The sequence below is a fragment of the Epargyreus clarus genome, unplaced genomic scaffold (assembly GCF_041222505.1).
Source record: "Epargyreus clarus isolate Ecla_fem2 unplaced genomic scaffold, WU_Ecla_fem_2.2 ptg000003l, whole genome shotgun sequence".
NCBI lineage: Eukaryota > Metazoa > Arthropoda > Insecta > Lepidoptera > Hesperiidae > Epargyreus > Epargyreus clarus.
In genome coordinates, this window is record NW_027332211.1 from 4,001,047 (window position 1) to 4,020,168 (window position 19,122).

General features: G+C 32.8%; 1 protein-coding gene across 3 annotated transcripts in view; it reads left to right on the plus strand.

Annotated features, from left to right (window-relative positions):
* exp (expansion) overlaps positions 1–19,122 on the plus strand; it is a 204,575-nt gene that overhangs the window by 47,574 nt on the left and 137,879 nt on the right. Inside the window, exon 1 of one of the 3 annotated variants that reach the window (XM_073084096.1) lies at positions 5,947–6,178. The exons of 1 other annotated variant lie outside the window; for it this stretch is intronic. The gene's annotated coding sequence lies outside the window, so the exon portion shown is untranslated. Of the gene's footprint in view, positions 1–5,946; positions 6,179–6,235; positions 6,460–19,122 lie in introns of those variants that run through there. One more of the 3 variants, XM_073084106.1, reaches the window with a different exon arrangement.

Sequence of the window (19,122 nt, forward strand, 5' to 3'; positions counted from 1 at the left end):
ACATTAATAACGATTATGATTCCACGAAACAGTTTAAGATCAATTAAAGAAATTAATTAAATAACCGTTAATGTTTGGATCTAATTGTGAGGCTCAAGATGGAGATCTTATGCACATTTATGTAACTTTATATGACTTGTGAAGGATTTTTTATACCTGGTCACTGTTATTAGGAATCGCTCGGAGTCATTTTTGAAGTCTACTGGTGTGTTGTGTCATTTCGGATACATTTTCTATACAGAAGCTATAATAATAAGTATAACATCTATACATTCTTTGCATCCACCTAGGATTTACTGATAGAGAATACTATCAGGCATTAAGTTTGTCCTATTGTCCATTCATGTTTAAAAGTGATGAAATAAGTAAATAATACATAAATAGGGTTCGACTACTTAATTTACCAAAACCATGACGACCCGCATAGCAGAGCGGTTACCATACCGGTCTGACACGCAGAGGGTCCCGGGTTCGATCCCCGGCCAGACAGACATCTAAATAATGAATTTACATTTCTGTTTCTGGGTCTGGGTGTTTATGTACTTGTCTATGGGTGTATCTATGGCACACAGGGAATCCTAGTGTGGGGCTGTGAGTGTAGAAAGCGTTTATGTCTTAGAAAAAATAAAATAATTAGACTAATGGCTGATGTAAATAAACCTACAAGAGGCTAAAAGGTGTCTAAATTTTCCTCAAAAATGTGTCAGATCTATCAATCCGCACCTATCCATAGTGATTAATATAAAATGGTACAATTTCTTACTAAACCGCAAATACTTACGATTACATATACGATACAAATATTGTTGCAACCGTTGTACAATATTATTTAAGCTGTCAAATGCGTGTAACATCTCAAATGATTCTTGTATAGCTGTGAAAATTATCATCTTGCATAACACGGTGTAACTGAGATTGCGTTTGTCCGAAAGGTCTTCAATGGATAATTATTTTGACAGCAAATGAGCGTAATGTTATGTTACTTCGACGTTTAATAAGACATTACGTGAGTGAGGAATATGTCTTACTGTCATGGTGAAACTAAGAGCGATATAAGCTAAAATATCTAAATTATTAAAATTTTCAGAAAATTGTAGCGGCCATGAAATATAACATTTTTTTTAAATATTACACTGAAGTTAACGAACAAGCAGTGATAGCCTACTGGTTAAGAAATTCGGCCTCTAGATCGAGGGGTCCGAGGTGCAAATCCCAGGCACGCACCTCTGAGTTTTCAAAAATTATGTGCGTATTAAAAATTAATTATCACTTGCTAAACGGTGATGGAAAACATCGTGAGGAAACCTGCATCCCTGAGAGATTTAAAAAAAAATCTCAAAGGTTTGTGAAGTCTACCAATACGCACTTGGCCAGCGCGGTGGACTATGGCCTAATCCTTCTCATTATGAAAGGAGACCCGTGCCCAGCAGTGGGACAGTAATGGGTTGATGATGATGAACGAGCATTTAAAGTCAACCTGGTAATGAACTCCAGATAAGATTACATTTCTACCTGAGGTTCGCCTCAGATTCGTTGCTACTCCTGAAAACTAAGTTGGAACGCCTCAAAAAAGTACGTCTCTCTTACCACACTCTTCAAATCTGAACATAGCAGCGCTTAATACTGTTATTAGTCAGAAATAGGCTAGTCGGTGGTGCTTTTGGAGTCAAACCATAAAGGTCAATAAGTTCTTTTTTTTATAATATAGAAGTAGCAGACGAGCATGCAGTCCACCCGATGGTAAGTGGCTACTGCCGCCCATGGAAATCTGTATTCAACCCCAGATAGGATTAGATATTCCTACCTAAGCTCGGCCGTAGATGCGCCGCTACCCCTGCGGACTAAGCTGGAACGCCTCGGTAAAGTATGTCTCTCTTACCAAACCCTTCAAAACGGAACACAGCAGCGCCTAACACTGCTGTTATTAGGCAGAAATAGGCTAGTCGGTGGTGCTTCCGGAGTCAAACCATAAATAACTTCTACCACCTTCAGATAAATATGAGTAATAAATACTTGACTAAGAGCATAGCCCTATTAAGATCGTCTGGTTTATACAATTAAGCAACTTCGGGTGCAGTCTGCATTGGATGGGTCACCGCTAGTGACTAACTTTGCGTACTTTCATGCTTTGGAGGGCATAAGAAATGGTCCTGGTTGTCATAATTGTATTACGCTAGTGAAACCTTATTGGTGGCCTTATAACCAGGTTGGCTTCTTAACGAACCTTTAACAATTGGTATTTAAGAAGCATGTTAGAGTATCTTCCAGGCGTTCCCCAGTTGTGAGGACTTGTGATCAATAGTCAAATAAACCAGAAAATAGTATCCCTAAAAAACGAAAATTAGAATGAGTAAGGTTGACACGACTTTTTCAAGAGAATTCAATAAGACTTATCGACTAAATAATCATAATATACAAACTAATTTTGCTGAATCCATTTTATGGGGGACTGAGGTATTTAAAAGTTCTTGAGTCAACGTTACTCATATAAATTAACGCTTTATTGTCGGCGATGTGACCCCTAAACGTCGTAGACTTATAAATATTTAGAGACGACATACTTTCGACCATTATCATCTCTAATGATATGCCCGTACCAAGAACAATGACACCGCACAGGTGAAACATTCAAACATGTGTTACATTAATTACAGATTCATATAGAAACGTCACCTGTGTTGTAACCGAATATCCGATCGGCCGCAACTAGGCCAATGCCACTACGATGATACAATAAGGTCGGTTGCGCACGAGCAGTTGCTAACCCTTCGGAACTAAGAGTCATAAAACACGACAGTCCTTAAAAACAGTATAAAACAGTTGCGTATTTGTCGGCGAAAAAAGGTCATCTGCACTTTAAAACTATTTTTTGTAAAACTATGTAAAAGCAATTTTTTGTAGTAAATAGTAGGTGAAACGGTAAAATAGCCAAAAGGGGATAAATCTTTTGGCAGCCATGATGCTTCCGCCACCGCGAGCGACATGACACTCCAAAAAACAAATTTAAGCCTAGAATTCTCTATGGCCAGTCTAAAGATTCAAAATAATATTTCAAAGATTTTATTCATCATCACATACCTATATACATACAAGCAAACTTAATATCGTAAACAGCTGCTATAGTTAACGACAGATATCAACGACAGATTATTCATACATATAACCATAAACAAAAGTGAACACCGCGGTAACATAAAAGTACTATCTAGACGCAGGGCTGTGCGTTCAAATTCAGTTAAATTGACTGTTAAAACAACTTGGCAACACTGTCCACGAGTCCTGCGATGTTTGATTGCTAGCTATCGATGTCACTAAAGGTTTGTTGTTTATTTGATCTTAGTACATGAGAGTGACATACACTATATATTCAAAGGTGGAATTAAATGTTATAATGTGGAGAATTTCAAGTTATTTTAAAGGTCACCGAATATTAATGAAGTTGAATGATGTAGTTGGTTTTGAAGATGGGCATTTCATATATCGCTGAGAAGATGATAAAGTTTCTGACATTAAGTTTCTAAGGTAACTTAAATGTAAAAAAATAATCTTCATATTTTTTCCATTCAAAATAAATAATGATCTGTTTTATCATAAACACAATATTATTAATAAACGAAAATCATTGGATTTAAGCCTTGAATTTAATAGCGTTGAAGAGGGTTACTGTTAATTATTTATTATATTACAATATTAAACAGTAGTACAACTTTCCATGGTTTCAGTACGGCTACGATAAAACGTTTATATTTTTTTCGTAACAGCAGTGTCGCGTTGCTGAGTTATACTCGTAGTTTAAGGACTATTAGACACAAAGGCGTCATTCGATAATGCTTGGGGCTTTAAGACTATGGTAAATCACATCTAATTCTTGACCCATTTTGCCACAGTTATTAAGAATAAGGTCATGATAATGTGTTTTTAATTCACTCTTGTTCTATTTGGAGTTGATTGATTTCAAAGGGTATTAAATATATTTCATGGAATATCTCTAAAATATTTACTAATAATACCGTAACGATCTTTGTAATCAGCCTAAGTATTATTTGTGATCGTACACTTGTCCTACAAGACGCATCACGCGGTGTAAATCAAACCGCGCCTCTAATTGCCTTTTAGTCGCAGGCAGTACACACATACGAGTCAAGGATTCAATGTATTTTGCTACAATATTAAATTAGGACTGATATATAGTTACTGGTATATTGAGCACTTGAGTTTTGTGGTTTAGTTTGTTATACTATAGGAATTAATTTTATATTTCACGTTTAAAAGGAGCTGTGTAGAGATGGGTCAAGTTTGTATGACTGGTGTTTTCGTCCTGCTGAGTGCTTATCGTTTTCTAGATTAGTCGAGTCTTATAGTTTTCTAGAATAGTCGAGTTGATTTAGCTTTATATATTACTCTACAAAGACTCTAATTTTAACTTTCTTAATGTCGTATTGGTACGAAATATGTTTGGAAAAAATTAAGAAATTAAAAATAGTTTTACTTGGTACTGATGAGCCTGTTTTATAACTTAAAAATATGAAGAATTCATGCATAATCGTATTATTTAAAAACCTATGCATGTACATACCTGACGTGTTTCACATTTTATAGCAAAAATAAATTTTAAGAAAGATTTATCATTTCGATTAAATTTCTGTACTTTTATATTAAGAAAACTGCATGCTAGCCATGAGGAAATCGCTGAGAATGTTTTCACTTGTTCTTGCGCTGTTGCCTCCGACAATAATAAATATCGAGACGACACGCACCACGAGAGTGACTGTATGTATGTGCATGTTGTGAAAATATCAACAGAACATCTCGTAAATAATCGCTTGACTTTAGAAATTTTAACTTCACTAAATGAAGTTTACAAGATATTGTCATTACGCTTGATGGCAGCGTGATTATTTTACTTTAATAATAAATATTGAGTAAGATGTTTTTGTAAGAAATTAATTGTGTTTTCTGATTATTTATTAATAAAGCTTTTTTTAGTGTTGTGTTTAATATAATTCTTTATTCGTTTTCAATATTGCTAGATCGACGTAAAATATTTATTAAAATATAAAGATAAGGAAATAGAGTCGTGTTAAACGTTAGTTTCTGAATCAAAATATTAAGTGTTAGATTAAGAAAAGAACCGAGAGAAATGACTGATTAATGACGTAATGAATCTGTGCCGCAAAAATCCGGATGCAATTTAACATTGACCTATAACAGTGATGTTTGTATTCGATATGAATTGGATTCGGTATCATACGTCACGTAGTCGAACCCTCGATTGGTCATATTGGTGACCTTAACAAGATTTTGGTAATAATGACAAACGTCATTTAGATCCGTGACTTACCTTCATAACCTGTGGTCTAAGGTATAGGAGTGTAGCGATATTTAGTACAAAAAATATTTTATTTTTGCTTTTTTATTTTGAAATTTGGCTAATCAGTGTTATTTCGTAATCTAATGAAACATTTAAATTAATTGATGATGCTAATTTAGCCTTTCTAGTCCCATAGTCTTAGTATTTAAGTAAGTAGTCTTCGTTTATTTTGGAACCATTTAGAACATACCTTCGTGCTACTATCATCAGTAGCGCTGATGGTATTAAAAAAAATTAAATATTTCCCAAATTATGTACATCTAATTCACGTAATTAATTCTTCCAATAGATGTGCAATCAAAGTTGTTACACTTACTTTTTATAGTTTTGCACGGCACGTAATGCAACGTTGTTAATTATTATAATTTTATTTAAACGACAAGTTAGCTCGATTCTGTGAAATATTGGAATCGACGCAGTTAGGTGCGAATGTAGAGCTATATTTGTTGGAAATAATACAAAATCTGCATACACGTATGCCCGGTAGCCGCTATATCTCAAGCCTTGCATCTCAATCGCAGTCTCGATAGCAAGGTGATTAGTATTTCGGGCGCGAATGGTGGGAGCCGCGTGCGCAGTCTCTTGCCGCCAGCCGCCCCGTGCGCCCGCCCGACGCCGCAGCGCGCCCAGCACTGACGCGCGACATTCAAAACCGAACCTAGCGGACACCCAAAAATTCAAATTTCAAAAATAGAACTCAGTGTTTATTCCTCTAAGTGCTTATCAGTGTTTGTGCCATTGTTGTGTATACGCTGCGTACCGCTGCGTTTCGTGCTACTTTCACCTTTTCAACAGTTTTTGCAAGCGGTGAGTGTTTTAGCTTATTTTTAATCAGACGTCGCGTAATTGCCTGCGCTGTTACACCGCTTCACTGTTACACAATGCGTTTCGTTCCCTCGCGGAAGTGTGACGAAAATGTCTGTGGATTTTTTTTGAAATAGGAACCGCATCGGCCAATTGAGTACATGCGTGCGTAATGATACGCAAATCGACGCGGAACTAGATTCACGTAAACGATGCCTAATACGTTTCCAAATTGCATGTTAATTACAAGACGTCGGTAACGTTGGACGTGACTCGCTTGGCTGGTAATGTAATTATAGTTTTAAATTAAACAAGTGTTTAATGAAGTGACAGACGGAGTAGCACGTTGATGTCTTTTGTATGCGCGGTGTCGCACGCTACGAGCATTTCAAAAAATGCTACGAATCTGAAATGTAAGCTGAAAGAAAAACATAACAAGAATAATATTGTAGAACACAATTTTATTGCATAATTAATAATGTTGAAAATGTATATGACCTGAATATCTTTATTTAAAAGACATGACGATAACATGAATGATTTAATATTATTTTTTGGTACTGAAATATAATTTATTGAAAGGTATTTAATTATCTTCATATATAAAATATCAATTAATAAGATCAACCAGTTACTTAGATAATAGCTTCTTCACATTATAGAAAATGTAAAATTCCAAAATTAATAAAATGTAAAAAATCTCTTTATAAAATTGATAGAAGGCTAAAGCCAACATCTTATTTGAATACATTATGCAGGTTGCTTGATTCCTTTGGCACTATTCTGGAATTGAATATTCGCGAGTAAATGAGCTTTATATTAACTACCTACGCTCATACTCCATGCCTCTGCATAGCATAGTTTCCGAGATTTGCGATCTGTATTGCATTTTAAAGACCTTTAAATGTCAAGTATGGAATGAAATCACGAATGTGTCTATCTGCAAGGAGAATACTAGACCACCTGTGTGGTTTTTCAAGTAAACGCTACAAATATCTATACCTAAATATAATATGTCTCTATAAAAAGTTTGAATTAGAACAAATGTCCTATTAACAGATCAAAGTCGAGTTTAAAGAAACATCAAATAACCCAACTGCTTAAAAATATACTCCATGTCACTCCCAAAATTTAGACAAATCCAACGACACCTCATATGCTAAAATCCATCAAGGTATTTGGGTTCCTGAGCGTGCCAAAGAATGCGACTTATACACATACATAATTAAATTCACTCGAAATACATTACCTTCTACAGGTGGGTAAAACGAGAGAGTAAACATACTTTAATAGGTGTTCAAATATGAGGTTACTTAGCAACACTAATGTTATATTAATTAAGTTACTATCAACTTTATCACGTAGCCACTAAATTTAGTAAATGCCTATTACCATCAATTTTAAAATTAATATTATTGTAACTGTTTCAGTTTTTACTATTTACTTTTAAATATTGCAACTTTAACATTTATTATAGGTTTGTTTCAAATATTAATAAGATGCAATAAAAAGCGACTTATTTTATAACAAGTTTGTTAAAATTAATAATAAATTATAATAAAAAGCAACTTGTACAGCCACAGGTGGCTCAAGGCTACGAAAATCGATTACGAAAGCCAATACTGTGTTGGGACACTGCGAACTTGTGATTATATCATCACACTGTAAACATATAAAAACTGACGAGTACATGTGTATGTTACTCCTACATGTTATGATTTAACGATATTTCGTAAAATATTATCAAATATGTGAAGTTACAAGTTATGAGTTATGCCATAAATGTACGTAATTACGTAAAATAAACATGAGGATTTGCCTGTTAAAATAGTTTGTTAAAAGTTATCCTTAAATGCACTAAGGTAAACTATTATCTACATTTTTATTTTGAGTACAAATTGTACCTACAACCGTGGGAGGCCTGGACCACACATTACCAAGCTACTTCCATCTGGATTGGCGAATGTTAACTATTATTCAGTGCACCATTTTAACAGTAAACAAAACTGCCATTCGCGATTAAAGTGTTTTTAAGATTTGGAAAAGATTTTATTCTATTAAGTTTCATTTTAGAATATTATTCCGCTTTGTAAAGAATATTAAAAATTAAGTTTATACTTTGAAATAAGTTTATTATAGAGAATGGAATTTATTTATTCATGTATATAATTTTTAGGTGCATGAATAAATTCTTTTATTTTACATTTGGCTCATGATATTTTTAAACAAATTCCTTTTAGAATTGTCATGCATTTTTATCTATATAAATGTAAATATATCAACAAGTAAACAAAACGCTAAGTCTGTTATTTGACCGCAGAAATATCATTAGTTAATTCTCCTATTAGTGTTTGTAACTGCACATTTAATGTTCCGAGTGTGTGGGAGTACCTGTAATAGGCAGACTATTACCCATACGAGGTAACAATAGAAGGAGGTACGAATTAAACTATAGGGTGGGTGACTCCCAGCTTACCTAACTATTCACTATTAAAAATCGTTTGTACATTTATGCAGCTAAACTAAGGTTCCTTGTTTCGTGGGTGCCATACAGATATGCACTAAGACGAATAGTTTTACACTCAGAACACTAGAACAGCAATCTAACATAATTTAGTCCTGCACCCTTAGTATGAGTTTTTACGTTTTGACAAAAATTCTGTTTTTGTATTTGTTTACGTATTTGCTACATTTCCAATCAGCGCCCCTAGCGGACTGTATACAATTTCCAATCAGCGCCCCTGGCGGATTGTGTGATAACTTGGAAATAGTATGGGCCAATACGTAAACAAATACCAAAACAGTCATATTTGTCAAAAGGTAAAAACTCATGGTTAGGGTACTGATCATCCTTTATGATTGAATCCAAAGGACAATCGGGTAATGACGTTTAAATTCAACAAGCGATTCCGAAAGTCCCACGCTCCACGCCCAGCCATAAAATTTCATCACGTGTCGCTTTTGTACTATATAGAATAGAAATTAACATAAAACAACCGCCTATTCGGTAGCCAGTCCTTATTATGACGGCGTAGAGTTGGGAATGCGCGGAAAACTGTACAGTTTCATTCTACAAAGGAAAGCTAATGGTCCGGTTAACCGAATAGCTAACGTTATTGTCATACGTTATTGTTAATTTAACAATAACATGTTAGCAGGTTGTTGAGCAACGTTGTGTGAATGTGTGTCGATTTTTGCTCGCGGCGTTATGATGATTCGTCGTGCGTTAACTTTCGAACGGACAAGTTAGAAAACATTGGTAAGACACGGATATTTTCTAGTAACAATGATTTAAACGATATAAGTTTTTTATAAGGAAATATTAGTCTAAGTTACTTACAAATATGCACTTGATCACTTGGCGAATTATGTCTTGAGCTCTGGTTTTTGTGAGAAAAAATAAATATAGTTAAAAAAACTTAAAAACACGATTTTATGAAAAAATCAACTAAAAAGTAGGAAATCATTTTCAATCTAAGAATTAATTAAGGAACAGTAAATAGTATAATTGTGAAAAAATATTAAGTTCATTTAACTATATTTATTTTTCATTTTTTAGTTCGATTTATTGTTAAAAAATTGCCGAAAAAAAATTTTTTTACCCTGGATTAGAACCCGCGACCGATAAATCACGCGGTTGACGATATACTAAGGGTAGCTATGAAGCCACTGGCTCTTAGTCCAAAGGAGAGTTACACACGAACCCGTATGAACCAATAAAGGCGTGTTAAAAACTCGCACACAACTGTGGGACAATAATGATGATATTTATTACTATAATTTTGTTGCATAAAGTAAATACAGTTTGCTTCCACACCTACACGCACGTCCACACAAATATGATTACACATAACACAGGTACTCGAACATAACACATTACTTAATTCACATATAAATTCGATAATGTCTGTTATTGTTTATTTTACTATTTGTTGTTCTAATATTATTAACCATAATTACATGTATTATACTAAATATAAATGCAGTTCAATTAATTAATTATATAATTCAATTGATTCACTACAAAACCTTATTATATATAAACTTATTATTGTTAGCACATAGCTACTAACACAAAAAATGCATATTACTATATTGAAATCAAAGTATTTTATTCAACGTAGATTTTTTCAGAAGCCTTCTTGCATGTTAACAAACGTATTTAATGTGTCGTTTATGCCGTATCACAGTATCTCACCAAGTAATTACGTTTATATAAAGATATAACTCGTATTGTTCAACTCATTACATTTCCGAGTATAAAGGCCGTCGGAAGAACATAATTTTTGTGGCTACACTTTACAGTATAACCATTATCTATTTTCCGATTCGCTAGAAACGCTTGTTCCGTTGTTTAGGTCAAACAAAAATAGGCCTTAGTGTGTATAGAATAATGTTGTACAATTATTTAAGATCGCATGGCATGGTATCCGGCGTTTTCCGTTGATTTTCATTATCCTGCGATGGACTTGTTCCAAATAATTTATTGCTAAACATTGTTTGGTTGCGTGACGTGAAAATGACAGCTTATCAATCAGTTTTATAATAGTCTAATTTAAATACGGCCTCAACAACACATTAATACCGGGGTTTCGGATGATGGATTAATTAATGATTGTTTATAAATTGGTTCTACTCAGGCTTAGGTTACGATTAATGACGTACGTTTAGAACCACTGCCAACGCATTTTTTGTCTAAATGTGGATCGAGCTACGAGTAAGTACCACATTTTCATTGTAATGTATTGTATGTAACATTGTAAGGTAACATCGTAATTGAACGTTGGCAAGATAGTAGTTTTAGCAGCGCAAATACATAGCTAGTGTATAAAGTTAAACAACGTCGAACGTAGTCGGGAGTTGGATGTATTACCACTAGGAGCTTTTGATTCGTGCTTAATGCTCGGGAACTCTATTGTCATTGGATAGTATTCGTTAAATTACGTTATTATATATACGTTATGGGCAGATTGTAAACGTTTAATACGAGTTATTCACCGATCCGGAGTGGTGTGATGTGATAAAGTATCATCCAGGCCTTTCCCGGTCGTAAAGAGAGTTCAGAGTCCAATAGAAACATTATCATAATTGTTTGTTTATTTTAAAAACGTGTTTTTATTTCATACTTTCATAAGAAAAGCAACAGTATAAACGTTTGGAATACAGTACCTAAGTAGCGCATTTATTTCAACTATTAGTACTAACTAACATAAATATAACATAGGTATTCAAGTATGAACACTAATATCGAGTTTAGTACATAGTTTACAGACAATTTAACTTTCATTCCGTACCGGCTGTCCTCAGCCGCGGTTTCGCAACGCGCGTGCGCAGATAGCTAATTGCGCTGGCGCAACCCGACGCCATAATATTTGATATACTCTGTTATATAAAATCCTGTTTTGCTTGTATTTAGTGGTAAACAGTGATAATATATTTAGGTTAGTGAATGATTTGAAATTCTGCATCTTTTGGTGGAGATCTGAGTTGGAATCCCAGGCACTTCTGAATTTTCCAAGTGATGTAGAATTAAATTTACACTTGTTTAATTAGTTAGTTATTAAAATGATATTAAAAGTTGTGTTATGTCTACCAGTCGACTCTTGGCCAATGTGCAGGTCGACTACGGCCCTTCTTATTTTGAAAAGAGACACGTGCCCAGTGGGGCAGTTGTGACGTGGAGAAAATGATCGTGTTTAAATATACATAAACTTCATTTTGAACTGCATTCCTCAACATGTGCTTGAGTTTGAAATGTTTGCTTAGTTTGATTTACGCCAATTCTAAGAAAAAAATCCTAGAGATTCGAAAAATTATATTTATTCAATAGTTAATGGAAATGCTAAGTAGTGTAAATTTTAATATGAAAACAAGCAATTGCAAATAGAACTAACGTATTTTAATTCAAAATTCTTTCGTCATTGCGATAAAAAGTGATGATAAAAAATATCCGAAAGTAGTTTATTTGACACGACAAAATAACCAGTCTTTATAAAAATCATAATATCCCTTTTATTTCCCTTCACTAAAATTTTCCCCTCCAAATCAAGTTCCCAAATGGACATGACCTTGACGCAATAGGCAGGTGAAGCCAGCGAAGCAAGTGTTGCCATATTAAAATCTTTATGTTGGTATGTTACACAATATTTAACATGTTCGCTTTTTGTAAGAGGCGCCATTTATTATGATAATCTAAGCAAAAAGTAATGGGTTTGTAGACTTTTTATCGACATGGAAATAAGCAAAATTAATGATTATAAAAAAATGTAGTCAAGTTGTTTTATCTTATTTATAAGGAGACGATCTGTTTATCGTCCCAAAGTAGGAAAATTACTTTGTGTTAAAATTCTTGCGTGCGAAATTGTGTAAAGGAAATTCTCATTAAGGATATTAGCATTAGACTTATAGACGAAATTTTTGATCATACAGATTTTACTATTGTTTTATATAAACCTACACTAACTCTATTATATTTCACGACACATTCAGATTTTTTATTAAATGAAAAAGTTGTATTGAAATAGATAATTTGACTGTACTTGGTATTTTGCTCGTGAATATTTGTAACCAAGTTCAAATAATAAAAATATTACTACAGAACCCAAAGTCAAAATAAATGCATAGTTACCTGTTATAAGAACATGTCTTATAAATATCATTAGTGTAATAAGTAGGTACCTAATTGAAATTAAAGGTTAACTAATGAGTAAATAGATTCGTATCCTGCTGTGTAAATTTGTAATAAAATATTACCATTAACAATCAATACAAAGCGCGTATAAAATTGAAATAATCTGTTAATGTGTCATATTATTAATTTGTACACGAATTTGCGCCAATATATTCTAATGTCATCCATTTTGCGCAGTTCCATCTTCAATGACCTTTTGTTGTGAAGATGCCAGTAGTTAAAAGGTCAAATCTCAATCATTATGTATTTTTTATCATTATTTCTTAAACCGATTAAATTAATGTTACGCTTTAATTAGATAGAGGTAATAAATATATTAAATCAAATTAAAATATTTATTAAGTTTTCATCTCTGTGAAGACTAAATTATGACCTAAGTTTATTATAATTTGACCCACAAAAAGTAATATATTGAAAATGAAAAAAAAGAGTTTTCTAACTTTGTTATAAAACGATCGTGAACATGTAGTAATTAAACCAATTCAAATCCTACCAGAGGTTAGATTTGTATGTGATTAAAAAAAGACGACATACGAATTTTGCCGTCTGACATACATAGGTATATTATACGGCTACTATCGTAGTCCTCGGGAGTGGCAAAGCATCTGATCGTCTTCAGGTAAAATCTTCTACATGGAGTCCAAGAGCGGCAGTGACTATATACTATCAGGTGGACTGCAAGCTCGTCTGTTATTCCAGTTAAAAATATGATCTAATAGTAATAAGCACGAGCACTTAAAAAGAGCTATGAAATGTTGTCTTTACAATTAAACATGATTGTAAATAGAACGAGGTTTGAAGAATTCTAATTTGTTTGACGTATTGTAATGTATTATGCATTTTTGTCGCCTGTGTTTGCTCGTTATTAGAGGTATGGCTCGATCTGACTGTTGATTAGCCTTCGTAACGAATTTATTTCATAAATATTCAAAATCGGTTTATGTAATGCCGACACATAATAAGGTCGCCAGAGGCCTAATTAGAATTTAAAATTTGAACTTTGATATCAGATACATATGGACTATTGGAATGTTCTTAATTGTATGTATTTAGCGTTTCTTAGGACTAAGTAAAACTTGTTTTAATAAAGATTTTAAGCTAAGAACACGGCGTCTCTAAACAAATATATAGCTGTAATTTAGAATTATATACTTTAATGAAGCTAATTACAGTACTTAATACGTACGCAAATAGATAGAATTTTGATTTTGACAATATATACGAAAGGTTTAAATAAAATTAAAAACAAAAGTCTAAATATTATTATTTACAGTCGGATAAACCATGGAAAAGAAGTCGCGGGCACACACTTGTACATAATAACATTATGACGGATTTTCTTATTAAAACAATACAAAACCGTACGTCCAAAGCAGTTTCATTGTCTAAGTAAGTTCACGGCTTATTACAAATACCACTTCTCTACAAGTTTTCGGCAAATATTCGCACACAACGTCCTTGCTTACGAAATAAAGTTTTATTCTCTTGTTTGTTTAACGACTGGGCCACAGTCGGCATTGAGAGGTGTCAAACGCCTGAAGCCAAGCACAATTGTGTCTGGGTTTCACTTTTATCCACAGTTGGAAATTTAATGAAAGTTGTTTCGACCTAACTCTTGTTGAAACCTCTTAACATAGTTACTAATGGATAGCGCAATCAATGTCAATAGTTATATTTAATCGAATCATACTATGTAGGCAACGTATATTGTTGTTTTATTTGTAAGCTTTCGTCGCATTTTTAGCTCCTCAGGGTCTGAGTTTTTAAAAGTCTTAATATATAAACAACAAGTTTATATAAGGTACTCTTGTGATAGAAATCAAAATTATATATAGTCCGCGCCAAACTGCTAGTTCGCTCTGAAGTTGTTGCGAGGAGGTGTAGTCGTACAATTTGCTATGGCGACACGCTTCATTTCTATATTCAGAGCGGGCTAGCAGTTTTTCGCGGACTATACCTGTCTACTTAAATAGTTCGTTAAATGTCAGTCAGTCACTGAGTTGAGCAAAAAAGACAGCTCACCACGGTGTTGAGTTGCGCCTGCTTCTTCACAATGTTTTTGATTTCTATTTAAAATTTTAAAGATGTTTTCAGCAATACCTAAATTTTGTGTATCCCTAAACTTTGTGTATGTCATAAGCAAAACAACTACATATTGCAAAAAATACTGCGCAGTCTTGGTTATGACTAACATGATAGACTGACTAAACAAGATTAAAATTAAATGATTATTAATTAATACGACAGAGAAAAAAAATTCAAAAAGGAAGTAAAAATATATTTAAGCTCAAGGCTGATTGATGACAACATTGGTTTAAGAAGTGATGATAATAGAAGTACAAATAACATAGGAAGCAAATAGCAAATGAGATTATGTATTTGTATGATAATTATGATTATTTTGCTGTCACAGTATCACTCGTATATGATAAATATATTTAAAATAGATAGTAGTAACAGCATATTATTATTTCTGCTACATATTAAATATTACGTATTATTTAGTCGCCAAGAATAGGCACAACGGAATGTTTATAGTGACTTCTACTTTTAAATCTTTACATACATTTAACATTAGAAAATGTATCTCTGTGCCATTTATTAATTCGGTATTTTTACACATTACAGATATGTAAATAACTGCCTTATCTTATGGACTCCTTTACCTATTTCATCATTCCCATTTAGAACATAAACTTTTGACCTCTTAATCAATTTGAATATAACATAAATTGTGTTTTTCATCAAAAACAAAATGTGTGACATAATATGCTAATTTGATATTTAAAGTAGAATGAGACGCGGCGAACAATATGAGTTAACTTATACATTATGTGCAAAGTTTTTTTTCAATTTATATTTGATGAGCCGGATCTCTTTTTTATAGGTATTTGGGAAATATCTTATTTAAATTTTAGGTCTTATAATTATGGGGTAAACGAGCATGCAGTCATTTATGTCTGTAGTCTATGTAGCTTTTGGACATCTGTAATGTATCTTAAGTAGGCTTGGAGTAATTTGGTATATGTATAATATCGGTCCCAAAGCGGAACGCTGGAACGGCTCGGAAAAGTATGTCTCCCTTACCAGACCCTTCAAACCTGAACACAGCAGCGCCTAACACTGCTGTTATTAGGTAGAAGAACTCTTCTGTGTGGCGGTGGTGCCGCCGGAGTCGAACCACAAAGAGTTCTACCACCTTCAAATTTATTATTTTAATAATCGATTTGGAAACTGTAGCAAAATGATATCCATTCATTAATTATTGTCTTCACGAGTTCATCGCATGATTGATAATTTGTTAAAGTTTATTTAAAATCTGGTTCACCTTGGGAATATTGTCTCACCTTCAGCGACCGATTTCAATATATGATCCGAGATAAATATTTATACGAAGTCAAATTAATTTATGCAAAAGTATTTATAACTCTATTAAAATGAATAAAGGTATTTTGTAGATAAACGACGGATTTTTATACATTTATTTATTACCTATTTTTATTTTTCTTATTTCTGTAATCTTTACTTATTAGATATCTACAAATACAAAGGAATTCTCTATAAGACTGATTGATCCTCATCTAATGGTGGCGATTTACATTTTTTAGAAATAATTAAAGACTTATATGCCTTTAAGCGACGTAATCTTATTAAAATATTTTTGTGGTAACGAAACATTCTATATCAATACATACTACACGTAGTTTTGGTTGAAATATCCAGATTAAATTATTAATTCTTAAATAAGCATTAATTCAATACATCATTTTTTCAGTAGTGACCCTAAGGGTATAATTAATCAAATAGTTAATGAGACCGGATAAAAGCGGATTGAACTAGTTACATACCCGCAGGTATAACGATTCGTATTGAAATTTGAATTTGATGGAACAACTTATTTAGCTGCAGGCTATCCTCGTAGAAGAATATATTTCTCTAATGAGAGAAATGAGAAATTTATCATTTTGTATTCATAATAAGTATTCAAACGACTTTCTCCGTAGTACGATTGTTATTTCGTTTAACTGAGAAATATACTTAACGATATAATAATTGGTTTCAAAAGCTATTAAAATCCACCAATTTACCTACTTGTAAATCAGTCGTTATACTCAAAAGATATCAAATTAGGTGTAAGCGTTTTCAATGTAAAAGCTGAAGTCAAAATATTTTTTTTGTTATTGAGATTTTATATGTTATTATAATGCTACATTTTGTATATTAAATTATGTATCTTTTTTGGTACATAATTTTATTTTGGCGTCCAGTAAAATAAATGTTTATACATAATAAACATTTGACGGCATTCTTAGTAGGTAACTAAAATAATATAAATTCACGCTACAAATTGGTGAAATAATAATATTAAAAGCAACCAACAATCCCTAGCTAATTTATAAGCATCCATCCATTAAGCAAAACTCTCAACTTTAGGTTGTGTTATTCTGTTGCCAGGTAGTACAAATGTTCACGGTTTCGATAAAATAATTTTACGATTGGGTGACATTTGGGGAACTCGTTATACCTATCGTAGTGGACGACCTCAGGCAAGCCGGTCTCCTTCACGATCCGTTCGATATACGAATACGGAAAATATAATTATGATTTAATTATATAGTTAACTAGCTGTATCCGTGACTTCATCTGCGTAGATTTTAAATACCATAGTCTTTTTATTATCTTTGAATATCGCAGTAACGTGCCCCATTTAATCCCGTAGCGCTGGATTTTCGAAATCGAAGGAAACAATTCTCCTGATGATAAGTGATCTCTTCTGTGCATTGACATCTATAATAAGTCCCAGATTTAAATATTACTTGAGGTTGATTACAGATGTCTTGCTGACATGAAAACTAGGTTTGAGTGCCTAGTCTAAATGTGTAACACAACAGTGTCAAAACCATTTTAAAATAAAGTAATAAAGCAATTTACTAGCTTTACTAAGCGTACAGATGCAAGGCTTGTAATGGAGGGTTCTACCGCGTTTGATGGCTTTAAAGCGAATTTATTTATAAGACTGGAGGTGTTGAAGAAATAATCCAGCCCCAAATAGCTTTTTTCCTAAGTCCTATCAAGGACATAAAACCGACTTTACAGTGTATTACTGCAGGTGTTAGAATAAATTTTGTTGCTTTATGAATATTTATGGGTAAGTTATATTATATTTATTTATATATATTTATCGACAGTTTTTATGGCAATAAAGACTAGGCTTAAAAGGTTTATGCTACATATTGGGTATCCATTTATGGGCATTATCAACTTCAATAAAATAGCAATAAATTTACTTATTTTCGAATTTATTCTATTAAATCAATCAGGATTGATAGCTATAGAAACAAAAAATAAAGGTTTGTGTTAAACATCCGGGTTCAAATAAATAAAATTAGAACACATACATACATAAATAATTTATTGGATCAAAAAATAATTTTAACGCTAATTTGATTGGCGAATATGTAAATGACACCTTTCGCGGTGTCGTTGTCCTAATTAATGCGTGATCTTCGTAAACACGCGTTCACACGAGTCCTCATTATGTGTATAAATTATATAAAAGGCGTATAAACGTATAGAAATCTTGTTTATTATTGTATCTGTTAAATAGATATGAAAAGTGACGCTTATTACAGACATTTTATTTGGTTGGTCTGTCATTGAAAATTGGTGTCCATTATATTTATTTAAAACTAGCTGACCCGGCAAACTTTGTACTGCCTCAGAATTTATTTATGAAATATATTTCATATTTACTCACCTTTTAAACCTTCCCTGGACTTCCACAAATAATTCTAAACTAAAATTAGCCAAATTGGTCCAGCCGTTCTCGAGTTTTAGCTAGACTAGCGAACAGCAATTGATTTATATATATATAGATTATTATATAATATTTTAATAAAAATATTGCACCACATTTATTTACGATACATTTAAAACTAACACTTATATAGTTGGATTTTAAGTAGACTACTGATATTTTAACGTAAAATGTGAAATTTTGCGGCCATTCAGTTTATTATGGTGTCCGAGAAACTACTTTCCACTGCAATCTGTGGGTGAAATCAGTTTACAGCTAGAGTTAAAATCGGACTAGTTTTTAGAAATACAAATAAATCTATTCAAACTTATATAAATGACCATGTTCGTTTAATACAGAATAAATAGGCACAGGATTGTATATACTCAATAACATGCGCAATAACAACTGAAACTAACTTAGTACTCGTAAAAAAATACTAATTATGTAAATTAAAGT